This window comes from Pipra filicauda, unplaced genomic scaffold (genome assembly GCF_003945595.2).
Source record: "Pipra filicauda isolate LSUMZ 115617 unplaced genomic scaffold, ASM394559v2 scaffold78_size3787270_pilon, whole genome shotgun sequence".
Taxonomy (NCBI): domain Eukaryota; kingdom Metazoa; phylum Chordata; class Aves; order Passeriformes; family Pipridae; genus Pipra; species Pipra filicauda.
Window position 1 is genome coordinate 2,513,665 of NW_024104964.1, and position 16,561 is coordinate 2,530,225.

A 16,561-nucleotide genomic window follows, 5' to 3' on the forward strand; every position below is an offset into this window, starting at 1 on the left:
ATCTTTATCTCCTTGTGTCATAAATACAGCCACACAAGAAATGAGCATTTAGCAAAGTTCTCTGTGCTTTGTGGCTCTTTTCTCTTTATAAAATTCACTTTACATCCAGTTCTTCCTTCTGCATCCTCAGAGCCTCTACTTTTTCTTAAGGTTTTATTTTAGCTCTATTGCTATCCAGATTTTTCTTTTCCCCAGGGCATATCTATTTGTTTGGATGACTAACTTGCTTTTCCTGGATAAATCTGAATTTCTAAGTTGCTGATCCAAGTCTCTCCAATGATAAGTCATTGTCCATCTGTTTGCTCCCTCCTGAGCTTGTGCTGGGAGCTGCAAAGAGGATTAATGGATGTAGAGCAGGAATGCAAGTTAGGCCAGTCAGAACCAGCCAGGAACAGCCTCATGTCTTGTTTTCTGTGTTCCTGGCTGCTGGGGAAGGATTCCCTTTGGCTAGATTTATTCCCTACCCCTCCTTTTAATGCCCAGGTAACTTTCTGGAAAAGAATATTCTGATTTTCCACCATCATCAAGACTCAGGTTCCAGCCCCAAAGCTACCACTTAAACCTGTGTTTAATAAAGACCTTCATGCAAGTTCTTCAGGAAGAACTCAGGCCAAGCCATGAAGGTTGTTTGCACAAGGAGGTGGCTGAGCTTTCGTGCAGGATTTAAGCAAAAGGTTAAATCTGCTGCCAATAACTTGGTGTATCACTTCAGGAACCAGTTAAAATAGTGGTGTGTGTTTGGCTGTTAAAGCAAGATGTTATCAACTGCAGAGACATGATTTATTGGGGAATGGTGAACTGCTGGGGTGTTAAAAGGTGTTTTAGGAGTGATGCACCCACGCAAAACATCATCCTAAAGCGTCGGGGTTAATTCCGGGGTTGCTCCTTGTTTGTGATGCTTCAGCTGACTGTCCTTGCAAGGTGTGTTGGGTTTGGGGGACAAGGATTTGCTGGTGGGGGGGTTACAGGGGTGGCTTCCACGAGGAGCTGCTAGAATCTTACCCCCTGTCCAAGGGAGCCAGTGCCAGTCTGATCCAAGAGGACCCACTGCTGGCCAAGGCTGAACCCAGCAGTGTCTCTGGGATAAAGTTTTTAGGAAGGTGGGGGGGGGGGAAAACCACCTTCTGGAGACAGGAGTGAGAATATGTGGGAGCAACAGCCCTGCAGACCCCCAGGGTGGTGGAGAAGGAGGGGCAGGAGCTGCTCCAGGCTCTGGAGCTGAGATTCCCTGGAGTTTTGTGGTGCAGCCCATGGGGGAACAGAAATCCCCCTGCAGCTCATGGAGACCCCGCAGCAGAGCAGGGGGAGGTCTGAAGGGGGCTGTGATCCCGTGGGAAGCACACCCTGGATCAGATTCCGAGAGGAGCCCTGGGCAGAGCAGGGGCTGAGGGTGAGGAGTCCAAACCCTGAGGAGGGAGGAGCAGAGACATCGAATGATGAACTGGCTGCGATCCCTGTTCCCTGTTCCCCCTGCTGGGAGGGAAGCTGAGCCTGGGAAGAAGGGAGGGATGGGTGGGAAGATGTTTTTTTAAGATGTAGTTTAATTTCTCATTACTCTCCTCTGATTTATTGGTAATAAATTTCCCCAAGTAGAGCCTGTTTTCCCTGTGACAGCGACGGCTGAGTGATCCTTCCATGCCCTTTTCCCAGCCCCCAAGCCTTTCCTTGTGTTTTCTCCCCCCTGCCCAGCTAAGGAGGGCAGTGATGGAGTGGCTTTGGTGGGCACCGAGTGCCCAGGGTCACCCCCCACACAAGCTCATCTCTTGTATTCCTTAACTAATTAATTAAAACGTTAAATTCCATTTGCAAACTGACGGCTCTGGGACCTGTTCGCATTTTGAGCAGCTCTGTGTGTCCCGTGCTGGCTGTGATTAGTGTTCCGCCCGGTTTTTGGGGAAGCAGGGACAGCAGATGGCAATGTGGTGCTGCAAACCGACCGAAAACTCCGGGAAACCCTGGGCTGGGCCACAGAGTCCCCGGAAAAATCCAGGGAAGCGCTGCTGGGGGGGGACCTGCCTTTCGTCCTGACCTTGGGGTGGGTGCAGAGAGGGGCTCTGTGGTGGGATTAGGGATGTGTGAACAGTTTTCCAACATAATTAGATGTGGTTATGGGTTGCTCTGACTGGGAACCTGCCCCCAGGCTCGGGATATTTGTGCTGCTTTGTCCATCATCCTTGAACTCTGGGTCAGCTTTGCCGAGCTGGGATTTTGGTGAGGCTGGAGAGCTCTGGGCTGTTGTGGTGTTAGGGCACTAGCAGGGAGTCCTTTCCACTTAAGGGAGGTAATTTTATGACTTTATTCCTTGGAAACTGCATAAAAGGCCGAACTTGGGTCCACAATGGGGTGGTTGGTGCTTACTGGGGACTCCCTTTGTTTTTTTTAGGGTTGTTACTATAGAATTAGGGTATCACAGACTGGTTTGGGTCAGAAGGGATCTTAAAGCCCATCCAGTGCCACCCCTGCCATGGGCAGGGACACCTTCCACTAGCCCAGGTTGCTCCAAGCCCCGTCCAACCTGGCCTTGGACACTTCCAGGGATCCAGGGGCAGCCACAGCTTCTCTGGGCAACCTGTGTTAGTGCCTCATCACAGGATTTTCTGATGTCTTTGCTGCTGCCAACCTCTTCCTGCCCATTTTTCTCCCAGGCTCTTCCTCGCTCTCAGCCTTGCTTTTTGGGAGCCATAAAATGAACTGTGACAGGTGTCACTGTGGCACAGTGAGGTGTCTCCACGTGTGCAAGTTTAGGAGGCAGAGAAGCTGTAAATGCAACTTGGACACCTCCTTGATTTGTGAGACTCCTCAATTAATTAGGCATCCAAATAGTGTTGTCTGCACCTGCCATTGATTTTTGGATGGCAAATTAGTGGTACACAATTAGAGATGGTCCTTAAAAAAAAAATAAAAGAAGTTCATTTGGCATTCTGGAGCCCAAAGCATCGATAAATCCAGTGGGTTTCCAGTGAGAGGTTTCTGCTTTTTCTTTCAATGCCTGGAAGATGAGAAAATGATGCTCTGGGTTTCTTTGCAGGTGCTGGGACTTCCCAGGTGCCTCATTTTGCACAGGAGCTCATTTTGGATGGAAAAGCAGGGAGAAGAGGGGTGATATGGGAGTTATTTTGAAGAACAGGGTTGTGGTTACTGAGCAAACGAAACCATTTCGGGGCCCTCAAATATATTTGTGCAGCACTGAGGGGCTGCTGCTGGGGGTCTCTATCCCATAATTAACACACACTCAAAGCCCTGGAGACTGTGGAAAGTTTTTATATTACAAAAAGTGTGTTTTCCCTTTGCTTAATTCTTGATCTAAACAATGAACCAGGGAAATATGAGAATTTAACTTCCTTCCTGCTCCTGTCACATGGACACCACTTGTCCATCCACCTGAATAATCCTTTAAGCCCTTGAAAAGAAAGAAGTCGTGGTGAAAGAGGATCAAAATTGGGTATCTATGTTTCCAATATTTTATCCAATATTTTCCCTGGCTGTAAGCTGGAATTTGGGAATTATTTTGGGCAAATTTGGTTATTGACACAGAAATTAATCACATTTCCTAAATCTCTACATCTAAACTCTTTCCATATCTGGTGCAGTCTCACAGCTGAGAAGCACATGCTGACTGCAGGAATAACAACCTGTTGCAAACACTTTAGGGGTGTAAAGTTTGGATTCTGGGCTGGACCGTGGCCCCAAAGAGCTCTGAAGTGGGGGTTTAATTCCCACTGCTTAACACAGGCATGAAATTATATTTGTTTCAAAAAATACAGGCTTCTTTTTTCATTATTTTGCAGTGCAATGGTTCCTTTAACACTGTCAGTCCCTCTCACACCAGTCTGAGCTATTTTAGAACAGCAATAATTATTTCTTTCACCAGCAAAGTCCAGGTGATGTTCTCTGCAATGTTCTGAAGCAGATGGGAGCAAGAGGAGATGAGCAGCTTGGGTTTGATTCAGTGCAGCTTAATGGAAGTAGCCTTAAAAGTCAAAGGGTTTAAAGCTGATTTTTTCACACAGTTTATATGTAGGAAAGAACAAATCCTGCCTTGCCAGGATGCCCAAATGAGTAACACCAGCAAAATGTCTCGTTAGGAGACAGAACATAAATAGTGTCAGCTTAGAAGGGAGACAAAAGTGTTGTTAACATCACTGAGGGAAGGAATTAAGTCATGTAGAACAGGCTGGAAGCAGATGTAGGGCTCACTTAAGCTGAGCAAGGCTCTGAAGTAGGTGTAGAACAACTGTGACCTTTAGCAAAAGACCAGCCTGTGCAAGGGAGATGAGTTTGCTTCATCCCTCAGGTGGTGGTTTTATAGGATTTAATCCCTGGCTCTCAAAGGTCAGACAATTTTAGGGGGGAGATGTGATTTGTGTCACTAAAATTCATAAACTGAATCTTCATGATGAACTGTAACTCTGCTCTCTGGTGTCCCTATAAAATTCAATTTTGTGCTTTTTGAGTGAGGGTTTCCTGTCCAGGGTAGAGTCCCCCCCCCAAAACCTCCACCCCCAGTTTATCCAGTGCTTTGGCTGGGAACTGTGGGCTGGGGGAGCTGACACGAGGCTTGGCTGGGAAAACAGCTGTGGGATCATTTGGGTTGGAGGGTTTTGGGCCACCACCCCACCAAATCAGGGTCAGCTTTGAAGCTTCACCTACAGAAAGCTGATTGAAATGACAGAAGAGGGGGTGAAGGGTCTCTTTTCCCAGGTGACAAGTGACAGGATGAAAGGAAGCAGCCTCAAGTTGTGCCGGGGAGGTTTAGGCTGGATTTTGGGGAAAATATCTTCGTGGAAAGGGTGGTCAGACACTGGAACAGGCTGGAATCACCATCCCCAGAGGGATTTCAAAGCTCTGTGGATGTGGCACGTGGGGACAGGGATCAGGGGTGGCCTTGGCTGTGCTGAGGGAATGTTTGGATTTGATAGTCTTAGAGATCTTTTTCAATCTAAATGATTCTAACCTCCTTTTTTTTTTTTTTTGTTTCTTCTCCTTTATTTTCCTGTGCTCTGTGAGTGAATTTTAGCTGTGTGGGAGGATGTCCATCTTCACTGACTATCATCTTCCAACCCAGGCTTTGACACTTGTTAAATACTCCAGTGGAACATCTTATCAAATTCCTTCTTGCTTCCATAACACAACTAATGGTGGCTATGGAACTGTTCAACTCATTCCTGCATTTCCCATCAATGCCTCAAGTTTTGGGGGTAATAAATCCACCAAAGAGGTGCAGTAACCACTTGTCTTTAAGCTTGATAAGATTTATTCCTGTGGGTTTAGCATGTGGGAAGCAGTCACAGGCTCTGCTGGCTGCTGTATAAAGAAACCCCAGTGCAACAAAAGGTGTTTGGAAGCTCAGAGCTCTGGAATACCAGAATTTCATGAGGATAAAATGCTATTTACCATCTTGAGTGCATTAGATATTCAGCATTGAAGGCTTTTCCATGAAGTTTACCTGCTGGTGATTCCAAATGAGATGAGTCAGAAGAGATTTGTTTGGGAGACTTGGCAACTTTTGGTTTTATGAAGAATTAATTAAAAAACGCTCCTTTTGTGTCTACACGATGGAAATAGTGTTTAACTCTGTGAGGTGCATTGGAATAAAAATATTTATGGGATCACAAATAAACCTTTGGACCTGACACTGCAGCTGTGGTGTTTATGGGTGGGCTGGTTGTTCCAGATCCTGTGGGAACAGAGCATTTTCCACGGTACAAAACTGTGCAGAGTGACACAATGTTCAGGTGTCTTAAACTTATTAAAAAAAATTCCTCTTGTGCACTGGTAGGAGATCACTGGGAAGTGCATTAACCAGGAATCCCTCCTGGGGCAAACTTGTCTTCTGTGCTGGTGACAGACATCAGATTTGGAATATTTGCTTCCAAAATGCATCACTAAAGCTTTGGAAAACTGGACAAACAGCTTGCAATGAATGGGAGAGTGTGATGGGCTTCCTTTTGGGACAATCCTTGTACCTCTTGGTAGCAGAGCACCCTGATCTTTGAGTGTTCATGTGTCTCTCTAGGCCTTTTCAGTGGAATTTTTTACACTGGGATTAAGGCAGGAGGATTAAATAGCTCTTGGGAAGGGAGCAGGTTCTTAGATTTGTGGTTACACTAAAGATGTTGATGGTCCTGGGATTAGATGCTGATCCTGTGTTTGTAGTGCAGCTTCTCCTCTGTTCCTTCTGGGATTTATCTCCCTGACTCCAGAGGGTCCTTCCTTGCCTTGAACACTTATTTTTGCAGGCTCAAGGTACACTCAGAGAGGAGAAATTTGGCTTTGGCTGCAGCCCAGGGGCTTCCATGATGCCCCAAGGCTTGGGTTCACCTGACTCTCATCCCTGAATATGAGAATTTGTAGTTTGAAACTAAGGACAGCTTTAACTTCCAGCTGAAGAACAATAATGGAAAAGAACTCCAAGCTATTAAAGCAGTAATCAGAGTTATAAACAGCCACAGCCTCTCTGGCTATTCCCAAATATATCTTCCCATCCCTTAGTCACTGTTGTTGTCCCTGTTTACCACCAATATAAATGTTTCCACTCAATTGGTTGTAATAGGCTCAGTCACTTTAAGGAAAATCACTTGGAAAAAGAAGTGCTTGAACATATATATATATTTTTTTCCAGAGGTTCATAAAACCTTCCTGAAACTAAAAAAAAAATAAAATTAAAATAAATCCAAATTACAACCTGCTGTTCCCAAAGGAGACTAAATTCATCTGTGACAGAGTTACAGCATCTCTTGGCAGCCAACAAGAGTAATCAAGAAGGAAACTAAAAACATCTCAGGCACTGGAAAGTGTTTTAAAAACTGAAATAAAGCACTTGAGCAAAAAAGTAACTTAAAATTTTTTTAGAAAAGAGGTTTGGTGATGAATGGTTGTGTTCACATCTCTGATTTATTGTGAATAAACAAGTTATAATTGAAAATACAGGAATATCAACAACTCCAGTGTTTAAGGTGAACCCACAGACACCAATATCTGGAATTACAGGAATTCACTTGGATTTCAACTCCATGTGCCCCCTTCTTGTTTAAAAATGAAGGTGTTCAAAAGACAACACTTTGTTCCCCAGTTTATAACCTGATTATTAATTTCCTGGGTGTTTTAGATTTTCAGGAGTGGGAGGTGGATATGTGCCAGATGTGGGTCCCAAGGCTGGGATGCAGGGTTAGCCTTTATTTGCCCCAAGAGTTGCTTAATACCCCTGGAAGGGCTGTGATGACAAGAAAAAATATTTGTGCCATTACATAATACATAAATATAAATTTTGAATGAAATAATGAAAATATAAATTGTGTCTTTTAGCTGTTTAATAAAATATAGAATAGATACAGAAATACTTTAATTGGGTAAGGAAATGTCCTGTTCTCTGTTTTAATGGAAAAACAGTGGGTTTTTTTTTTTTTCCTTCTTTTTAGACAAAACCCAAATATGAGTTAGGGGAAATATTTTCAAGGCAGTGTAAAATATTTTGAATATCCAGAAGAATTTGTTATGCGAGAACTGGAGTGGAATTTTGATTATGCGGAATTTGAAAAGAATTTTGAATGTCCAAAAGAATTCGCTGTGTGCTGGGGCAGGGTGGAATCATGGAATTGTTTAGGTTGGAATTGCCCTCTAAGAGTATTGAATCCAACCAGCACTGCCAGGGCCACCACTAATCCATGTCCCCAAGTGTCAGGGAAATAAATAAACCCCTGGTGAGCTCTACTATGAGTTGCTGGTGGCAGGATCTCCTCGTTACTAGTTGTTTAATTCAAATAGAGAAGTAGCTGCTCCTTGGAGTAACTCATCCCCCCAGGAGCACTTAATGAGCTCCCAATCAATCTCAGATGCTCTCAGAGGGGTTATCCTTCCCTGTTACACTGAAAAATTCCCCAAAACTTTCATCCTAATTCAGTGTAATGGCAGTGCTGGGATGCAGCAATGATGGATTCTCTCTGCCTTTAAAATCTTCCTTATGCTCCTGAGCAGGGCAAAGAAAAAAATCCAGCCAGAACCATCTGCAAATGAAACCTCTGATTGCTTATCCCATTCAAAAAAGTGATTAAAACGTCATAAAAATATAGTTAAGTAGCAGCCCTTGCTGTGTATCATGTTCCTGTGTCCCTTCAGGCTGTGGGTCAGTGAGCTCTGGGTAACTGCACCCTAAATGTGAGCTCTCCTTTCTCTGAGGCACTGCCAGAACATTCCAGCATCTCACATCGTTCATAATCAGCCTTGAAAGCACTTCCAAGTGATGCTTAAATCCTGCATATCATCTAAAACCTTTTCCACGTGGGGATTGTCCGATCCCCAGGTCACACAGTGCCTGGAAAAGCAGGAGTGAGCAGAAGGTCTGTTTGACCAGATGCACCAGCAGCCAAGTGGGAGTGGGATAATCTCCCTCCCAGGGCTTCACCATCATACAGCAGATTAATTGATCAGGCCAGCTTGATTAGTCCAGGGTGAATTCAGCTGTTTATGAACTTGGCCTAAAGCCAGAATATCTTCTACTGCTTTATTTTTGTGTCATTGAGGGGTATAGATATCCTAAACTTCAACATTCAAATGTCATTTTCCTTCTTTTTTTTTTTCCTTATTGTTTCTGAAAATCTCCACATCCTGTTTCATCTTGGCCAAACTTGCTCCTGTAATATCTGCATTTTAACAGCTACAGAATCTCCTACAACATAATTACTGTCTTTATGATATCCATGTGACCTGTCCTCCTCTTGCTTATTGTCTCCAGGTTTTATCCTTCTAGGAATACTATAATTAGCATGTAGTGCCTCTAAACTGCTTGTTTTGGGAAATGAGAGGCAAATACTTGCAGGTGACTTCCCTGCTATTCTGGTTTTACCCCAGTCTCTGCCTCCTTTTCTTTCTCCTGGTATCTTGAACCATCTCATGAAAAACCATGTGCTGGATATTCAGTCTCAGTGCACACCAGACTGGGTATCTGCCCCACGTGGTGGGTACAGGTGTGTCCTTAGCAAAGCAAACCGGGGTTGGAATCTCATTATTCCAACTATTCCTGTCCCCTGCCATCTTAATGGAGAGATAATTCATGGAACAATTCCCAAAATGAAGTAAATACCTCACCCTTTGGATCTCCAGGTCACTGCCTGTGCCTGGGCAGAGCTCTGCCTACCCCGAACTTCTTGTTTGCTTTTTTTAAAGTCCGTTTTTGGTGAAGAACACACGTTTCCATGGACACACAGGTAACATTGCACATCTATTTAGCACTGATTTAGATCAAGGACGGGCTCAGGAATCACTGCCAAGGGATTCCAGGTGCCCTTCTGTTGCGGAATGTTGTATCCTATTTTCCCAGCACTAATAGTTTGCAGACACCTCGTATTCAGCAGCCACTGCGTGTTTTAGTGTCTGGTTGTGCTGTAATTTATTCATGGCCAAGAAGACCTGGCTGGGTTATTAATACTCTCCTAATTGCTCTGTTTTGTGGGAGGAACTTGCCTTTTGTGGCTGAGCAGGAGCTGATGGTGGCACTCAGGGCACAGCTTGAAATGATATGACTGCTTTGATCCCAACCTTAAATCCAGGATGGGTGGTCTTTGTTCATATTAACACCTCTTCCAACTAAGGTGTTTAATTTTAGAAGAAGCTGTACTTAATCATGAGTTTTGATGCTGTATTTTCACAGTCCATGGATTTGGAAAGGTCTTGGCTCTGCAGCTCTGTCTGACACTTTGCAGGGCACTGTGGATGATCCCAAAGTCCAGGAGGGCACTGGTTTGAGTGTTTTAACCTTTGGTGACAACTCATGGAATGACCTCTGGAATACTGCTGATGTTGCAATCTGAAAGTAAAACAAGTCAACACTTAATAGTGAAAGACAAAACAACAAAACCCACTGGAATCTGGTAAATACAGTAAATTCTTGGCTGGGGACCTTCAGTTTTTTTTGTCCCCTCTGTAGTTGACCCTTAGGGAACCCTGTGCTTGATGCCCAACATCAAACAGAAACCACTTAAAAGTGGGGGGATTTCATCCTTTTTTTCTTTCCTTTCCCTGTCTCTTATTTGTTTTTCCTTTTCCCATCTTTTTATTTATTTTTCTTTCCTGTCTCTTTGTTTTTCTTTCCCCCTCCTTTTATTTGTTTTTCTTTCCCCCTCCTTTTATTTGTTTTTCTTTCCCCCTCCTTTTATTTGTTTTTCTTTCCCCCTCCTTTTATTTGTTTTTCTTTCCCCCCTCTTTTTATTTGTTTTTCCTTTCCCCCCTCTTTTTATTTGTTTTTCCTTTCCCCCCTTTTTTATTTGTTTTTCTTTCTCTGCCTTTTATTTGTTTACCTCTCAGTTCTTGTTGACACATTTCTAGACTATTCCTGGCCACTGATAATAACAATGGGGAGACTTTCAAAAGATCCTGCATTTTAAAGCAACTTTGAAGCCAGTTCACTTTAAACTCTCTTGAAAGCTTCCAGTAAAGTTCATTTAAACATACTTAAAATTTTGCCTCTGTGTGATCTTATTGCTCTCCATTTTCAAATTCTTGAGTTTTCTTGGTAACCCAGATTAATAAATTCACTTTTGAGATGGAAGTGGACTATTATTAATTTGAATATCCCTGTGTAGGTTTCTAATTGTGACCTTGAGAGGAGGCTTGAGCCTGTACTGTGGAACTTGTGAAGGCATTCAAGGCTCTGCATCTGAAGGTTCTCTGAACACGTTTTGCACCAAATTATTCAAATTCTCAGGTATTGAAATCCCCAGTGCAATTCAGATTGCAGGTTTTGTAGCACAAATCTGTCTCTGTTGCTGCCTTTTGCTGTCACAGAAGGGTAAATCTTTCTCATTGAAATAAAGAAGCCACTAGGATGGACTTAGTTCTGCAAACCAGTTGTTTTGGTTTGTTTTTTTTGACTTATTTAAACCAAAACTGGCAGCTTTTGGTTCCCAACAGTTTTTACCTCGTTTTGTAAGGTATGAAGTGTTGTAGCTCAGGTGCCTGCCCCTGAATAGGTGCAATAACATAATCCTGCCTTGCCTTTCCAAGAAATAATTGATATTTCCCTGAGGATGTCTGTGCCTTTCCCCTCTGCTTTACTTGGGTGGGCTCAAATTCAATCAATTTAATTTGGAAAAAGTGATGATATTGCCCTTACAAAGCCAATATTTCTGAACAGACTCAAGAAGGGGGGGGGGAAATTTAGACGATACCAACATCCAGAGTGATGGCTTTTCAATCCTTTATCTCTAATTTAGGTCAACTAGTGTGAAATAATCTTGTTATCCATAACTTCCTGGCTGGGCAGGATGAATTCCCTCAGTGTCCAACGTCTGTAGCTCCTCTTCATCCTCATCTGTAACAGCAACATGTTCCTGGGTGTGTAATCACACAGTGAAAATGTCTAATATTTTTAGCTCTCCTTTAGTGAAAGCTCTGAATTGTTATTTAATGGAGCTCAAGTGTCAGGGAGAGTCACTTCAATTATGCTTCTGACAGAAATAATGTTTCAGAACATGCAGAGAGCCGTGAGAAATAATTGTATGTTCCTTATTTATATGGCAACTAATAACGGAAAAAAGGGTTTTTTTCCCCCTCTCATAACATGATTTATTGTTCTGAAATGGTGATTTTCGTTCCTTTGACTGTGGAGTTTGGTTTCTCCTGTGAGATGGGAATGAGGGATTTTTCTTCTGGCTGTCAATTCCTTACCACCCATCTGAGTTCAGTGATGTGACCTCAATTTTAACCGAATTTCCCAATATTCTTTCCTGCATGTTGATGCAGAAAGATGCTTTTTGACAGAAAATGGATGATTTACAAGAAAAATCACTAAAAATATGAAATAAATCGTGCTTTAAAATCTGTTTTTTAGGTGCTTAGGGGTTGTCCAGCAGCAAGGATTGAATGCCTTGAGCTGGAGAGCCTGGTCCTGGCCCCAGTTGTTGCTGCCTTTTCCCCAGCAGACAAAAGGGAAAAAGGATTCCCTTTAAAACCTTTAATTTTGATCAGAAAACTTTTCTGGCTCCACGGGGAATATTTCTGCAGGAGCAGGAAGCAAATGTTTTATTGAGAATAAGCTGGTATTTGGTAATACCTCATCCATGAAAATCCTGTTGTGCTGTTTTGACACTTAACATTTTCCCCTGTAAAAATTTTGACTGACTTTAGAAAATATTGATTTGATCTTTTTTAATGTTGGGACTGGAAATATTAACTCTGTGTGAAGCTCTGAAATTTGAGATTTGTTTGTGTTGCTTCAGCATAAAAAAAAAAAATTAACACTTGGTTAAATAAAATTTCCTTCATGTCTCAGCTGTGGTTTGCCAGTGGATCTTACTGGAGAAATCATCTGAGGTGGGGTAGTGGGGAATAAAAAGATGGATTTTTGTTTTAAATTGATTTAATTGGAACCAGAACCCCTGGTACCTGTGAGGGTGGTGAGGCCCTGGCACAGGTTGTCCTGAGAAGCTGAGGAATTTGAAGAGCAGAGTGAACCATTTCACAGAATATTTTGGTAGTTTAGGGCTATTTTTTAATGAATTGAGACATAGAGTATATTAAATAAATTATGTTAATAGTGAAGATGTTGTGTAACTCATTCTGGGTTTTTTTAAATAATTAGTTTTTCCAACCAGTCAAAAAAAACCCCTCCCTTGCTTATGGTTGCACTAGTGCTTTTACAGAAATTGTTGCATTTAATCACAAACCAAAGACATTTTTCTGCTCCAAAATCTTGCTCATGGTTGATCTCTCCTCACCTGCCCTTTCCCAGGTTGCCCAACCAGTACCTTATGTCCCATTTTTCTATCCCTTAGCCCACTTAAACCAATATTCCTTCCCTGGCAGCTCCCACAACCTGGGGCTGGCATGAAAAATTAAAAAATGGTCCTTTTGGGATCCCTTGGATCCTTATTTTCCTAAAGTTAGTCTTCACAATGTTACAACTTTTGCTGCAATATCACTTTCCAGCTCTTGAAGCTTAAATTAGTGGTAAAGCTTCTTGTCTTTCCATTTTTTTGCCTCATAAGTGATATATATTAAAGTGTGCTTAGATGACTCTGTTTTCAGGAAAACACTGGGTTTTCAGGGGTGAATAAAACCTAATTCTGCCTGGTGAAAACATGGTTATAAATAAGAGCTGCTGCCGTTGCATTAAGAAGCAGCAATTATAATTAACTGGCAGAAAATTCTATTTCTGGAGGTATTTCTTGTACACATTTCTATTTATCTATTTGTTTTTAACTTGCAAAGCATCTGAGTGAACACAAGTTTTATTTTATTAAAAGGAAGAATGGAATGATCTGGCTGGGGTTGGCCAAGTTTAGAATAATTTAATTGCTGAAAAAGCACATCTTCCCCAGGAAAAATAATCAGTGGGTGTAAACTCTGCCTGGCACAACCAGATGCCACTTTTTTATCAAAAATCTTATTTATTTTCATCTCAGTGGCTGTTTTGATGCTTCAGGTTTTTCTCCTCACAGGTGTTGAGATTTTCTAAGATGAAAAGGAGCCACACAGAGTTATTCTGGAGGTTTCCCTTCACCAGCTCTGTCTGACACTTAATTCTTTTTTTAATGCTGTGTTATGCTTGATTTATCCTTAGTTCTCCCAGGTCTCCTTACCCTTTTCCTTTCTTCCTTCTGCCACTGTAACATGTTCCTTTCAATGTTTTTACAGATCAAAGCCCCCTCCTGTGCCTTTTTTCCTGTTGCTGTCTTTAAAACAATATTTCAATTAATGGAGATGGGAAAGAAAAGATGAGGCAAGAGCACTGTGGGGCTGCAATGGTTTAATTTGGGCATCTCTGAGTTTCTCACTGAATTTCCAGTTGCTAGTGTGCTTAAATTGCAGTTAAATTTGCTTAAATTTGCTTTTTGTGGAAATCTTAGGGGATGCCTCCAGACAGCCAAAGAAAAGTGCCCCAAAGAAGTCAGAAAAAGAGTTTGGAGAGGTTTTGTTTATTGGGATATAGTTTTTGAAGATTGATTTAATCTTTAATTGGTAACCAGCTCTCTGGGAATGCTGTTCCATGGTTGAGGGTATCCCTGGGGATGGTTTAGGGGGGGGAACAAGGAATTACTCATAGTTCAGAACCAGCTGCTTGGCTGAGATCATTTGACTTCATCAGAAGAGCTGAGTAGAGATTGGGATGTTCTCCCCCCTAATTGATGAACCTCATCAAACCAATCCCTGGGAGGAGGATGGAGGTGGAACCTCTTCCTCCTCCTTTGGCAGCTTTGTCCTCTCTGGAGCAATTCCACTTGGCAGGAGAGGCTGCTGAGACACCAGAAGGCAAAATAGAGATGGATGTGGGTGATCTTTCCATAACAGCAAAGGAATCCAAGGATTCCAAGGATGCTCATTCCTTTAGAAACCCCCTGTCCATGAGGAAGGATCAATTTTCCACAGGTATTTTTATTTCCCCATAAACAGTGACTTTCCAAAGGAATGAGCATCCTTAGAATTCTCCGATTCCTTTGATGCTGTGGAAGCATCAGTTCTCCTCCAGCAGCACTTTTTCACTGTCTGAAGAAAAGATTTAGCAGCTGAAATTCTTGGGAATAAAAGTTTTTTTTTTTTTCCCTGCCATGCTCTGCCCCTGCTCAGCTCTGGGCTGGCCTGTCCCTGTGTCCTGGCTGGGCAGGAGGTCAGAGCACATTTTGGGTGTTTATGCCCAGAAAACATCTCTCCCACGTGTGGTTTCCCTTCCCTCATTTTAGGGACTCACCTAGTCCTGTTGGAAACCAAATTCAAGTGGAAGGAAGGAATTACAGTGGCTTGGAGCTTCCTGAGCCAGACTCGGCTCACGAGCCTGGTTTTGGCCACCTGTGGTTTGCTCTGACTGGAAATATGGATTTAAAAGAGTGTGTTTGCATCCAGTCCCTTGGGGAGAATCAAAATTTGTTGCAGGAATGGGGACTTTAAGGTAAAGAGCTGAGAGTAGAGGGACTTCAAGGTCCTGATCTGAGCAAACAGGCACTCTGCCCCCAGCCAGACCTGTTGGAGCTTCTGTGAGTAGGTGGGAGATGTCCAAGTGTGACCTGTTCGTGCTCCTCATCCAAAAAATCTTGTTTAAAGTAGCAGGAATAGGGGATTTTGGGAAGTTATTTAACCCCCCAGTTGGAATTAAGCAATTGGGAAGTCCTGGGGTGCTGCTGGCCCTGGGCTGAGCTGGTGGATCTCCCTCTCTAGGTGTCTCTTTGTAGGTAGGTCTGAATCTACTGGGAGAAGCACTTCAAGAAACTTGAAGAAAAGAGAGGAAATGCCAAGGTGGAAAACTCCAAAATTTATCTTTGTTCACAATTAATGTTGGGAATAGTCAGGGTTTAGTTGTACCCTCAGAGGAGAAGGATTATCCCTCCTCACTTTAGTCTTCATCCAATCTCCTCTTCTGACACAACCAGGATGGTGTCCTTAGTTTAATTTTGAGGTGTCAAAATGAGCTGGTGGACAGTCTAAAGTGTACTGCAATTCTTTCAAATTCTTCTTCCATTTAATTAACTGCTGCTTTGACTCGTGTGGTGTAAACAGGAAAATTATTGCCCAAAAGCACAGATAATGTTTAAACTGATTGAAAAACACGATACACTTCTGCGGCTGATTTTGGTTTAGTTTGTCATCAAATGTATTTATTTAGTAGAAGGTTGGCAGTAGGATCATATAGTCTTCATTTTACTTTGAATTTCTGTTAATTTTCCTTGCACTTGTCTTCTGTTCATCTCTTCTTGCCTTCACCTGCAGTTGTGTTGGTTCAAAGGAACCACAAACTGTCAGAGTCACAAAAACAACGTTTTCTGCCCTCAAAGAGTGAAAACTGGTGAGAAGTGAGGTCGTAAAATGTCCAATGGAATGTTAATTGATGTGAGGGCACAAAGCAGTGAGGGTGGTTTTAGGTGCAGGCACTGCATTTATCAAATTGACAAATTGCCCACTGTGGTTCCAGGGATATTCCCAGGTCTATTTTTTTCCCCTCTTTATTTAGTTAAAATCAGAATTGTTCAGGTTGGAAAAAGCCTCTAAGATCGAGTCCAACCTTAAGCCAGCACTGCCAAGTCCCGGACTAAACCATGTCCCCAAGCACAAACTTACTGAGGACACACTTAATCCCCTTGTCCAGATCATGGATAAAGATATTAAACAGAATATTAAGAATAATTTATTGGGGGGAAAAAAAAAGCTAAAGCTAAAGCCAATTTTAGGCTGTTGCAAAAGTACAGGTGAGACTTGAATGCAATGTGGGTACTTGAAGTGTTTTATTTTGGGCAAAGTGACCTAAAAAAGAGCAGCTCTGACTAGTCCTGGTACTTTGCATAAAAAAGAAAGGACACTCAGACTCGGGGAAATAAATCAAAAATCCCATCTTCATCATCACACTGCATTTAATTAGGAGCATTTTCATAGATCCTAAGGAACACTGAAACTTGATTCTTCTCAGAATTGTCACAGTCATAACAACTACTTGTTATTACATATATAAAAGAATTAGTTATCAAAAGGAAATCAGATGTTAGAGACCATTCTTCTCATTTCCAGCTCACTCTACTTAATAACCTGAGGTGAATCAGACTGTTCAGAATTGTTTAATGCTTTAAATAGGTTGCAGAAGTAG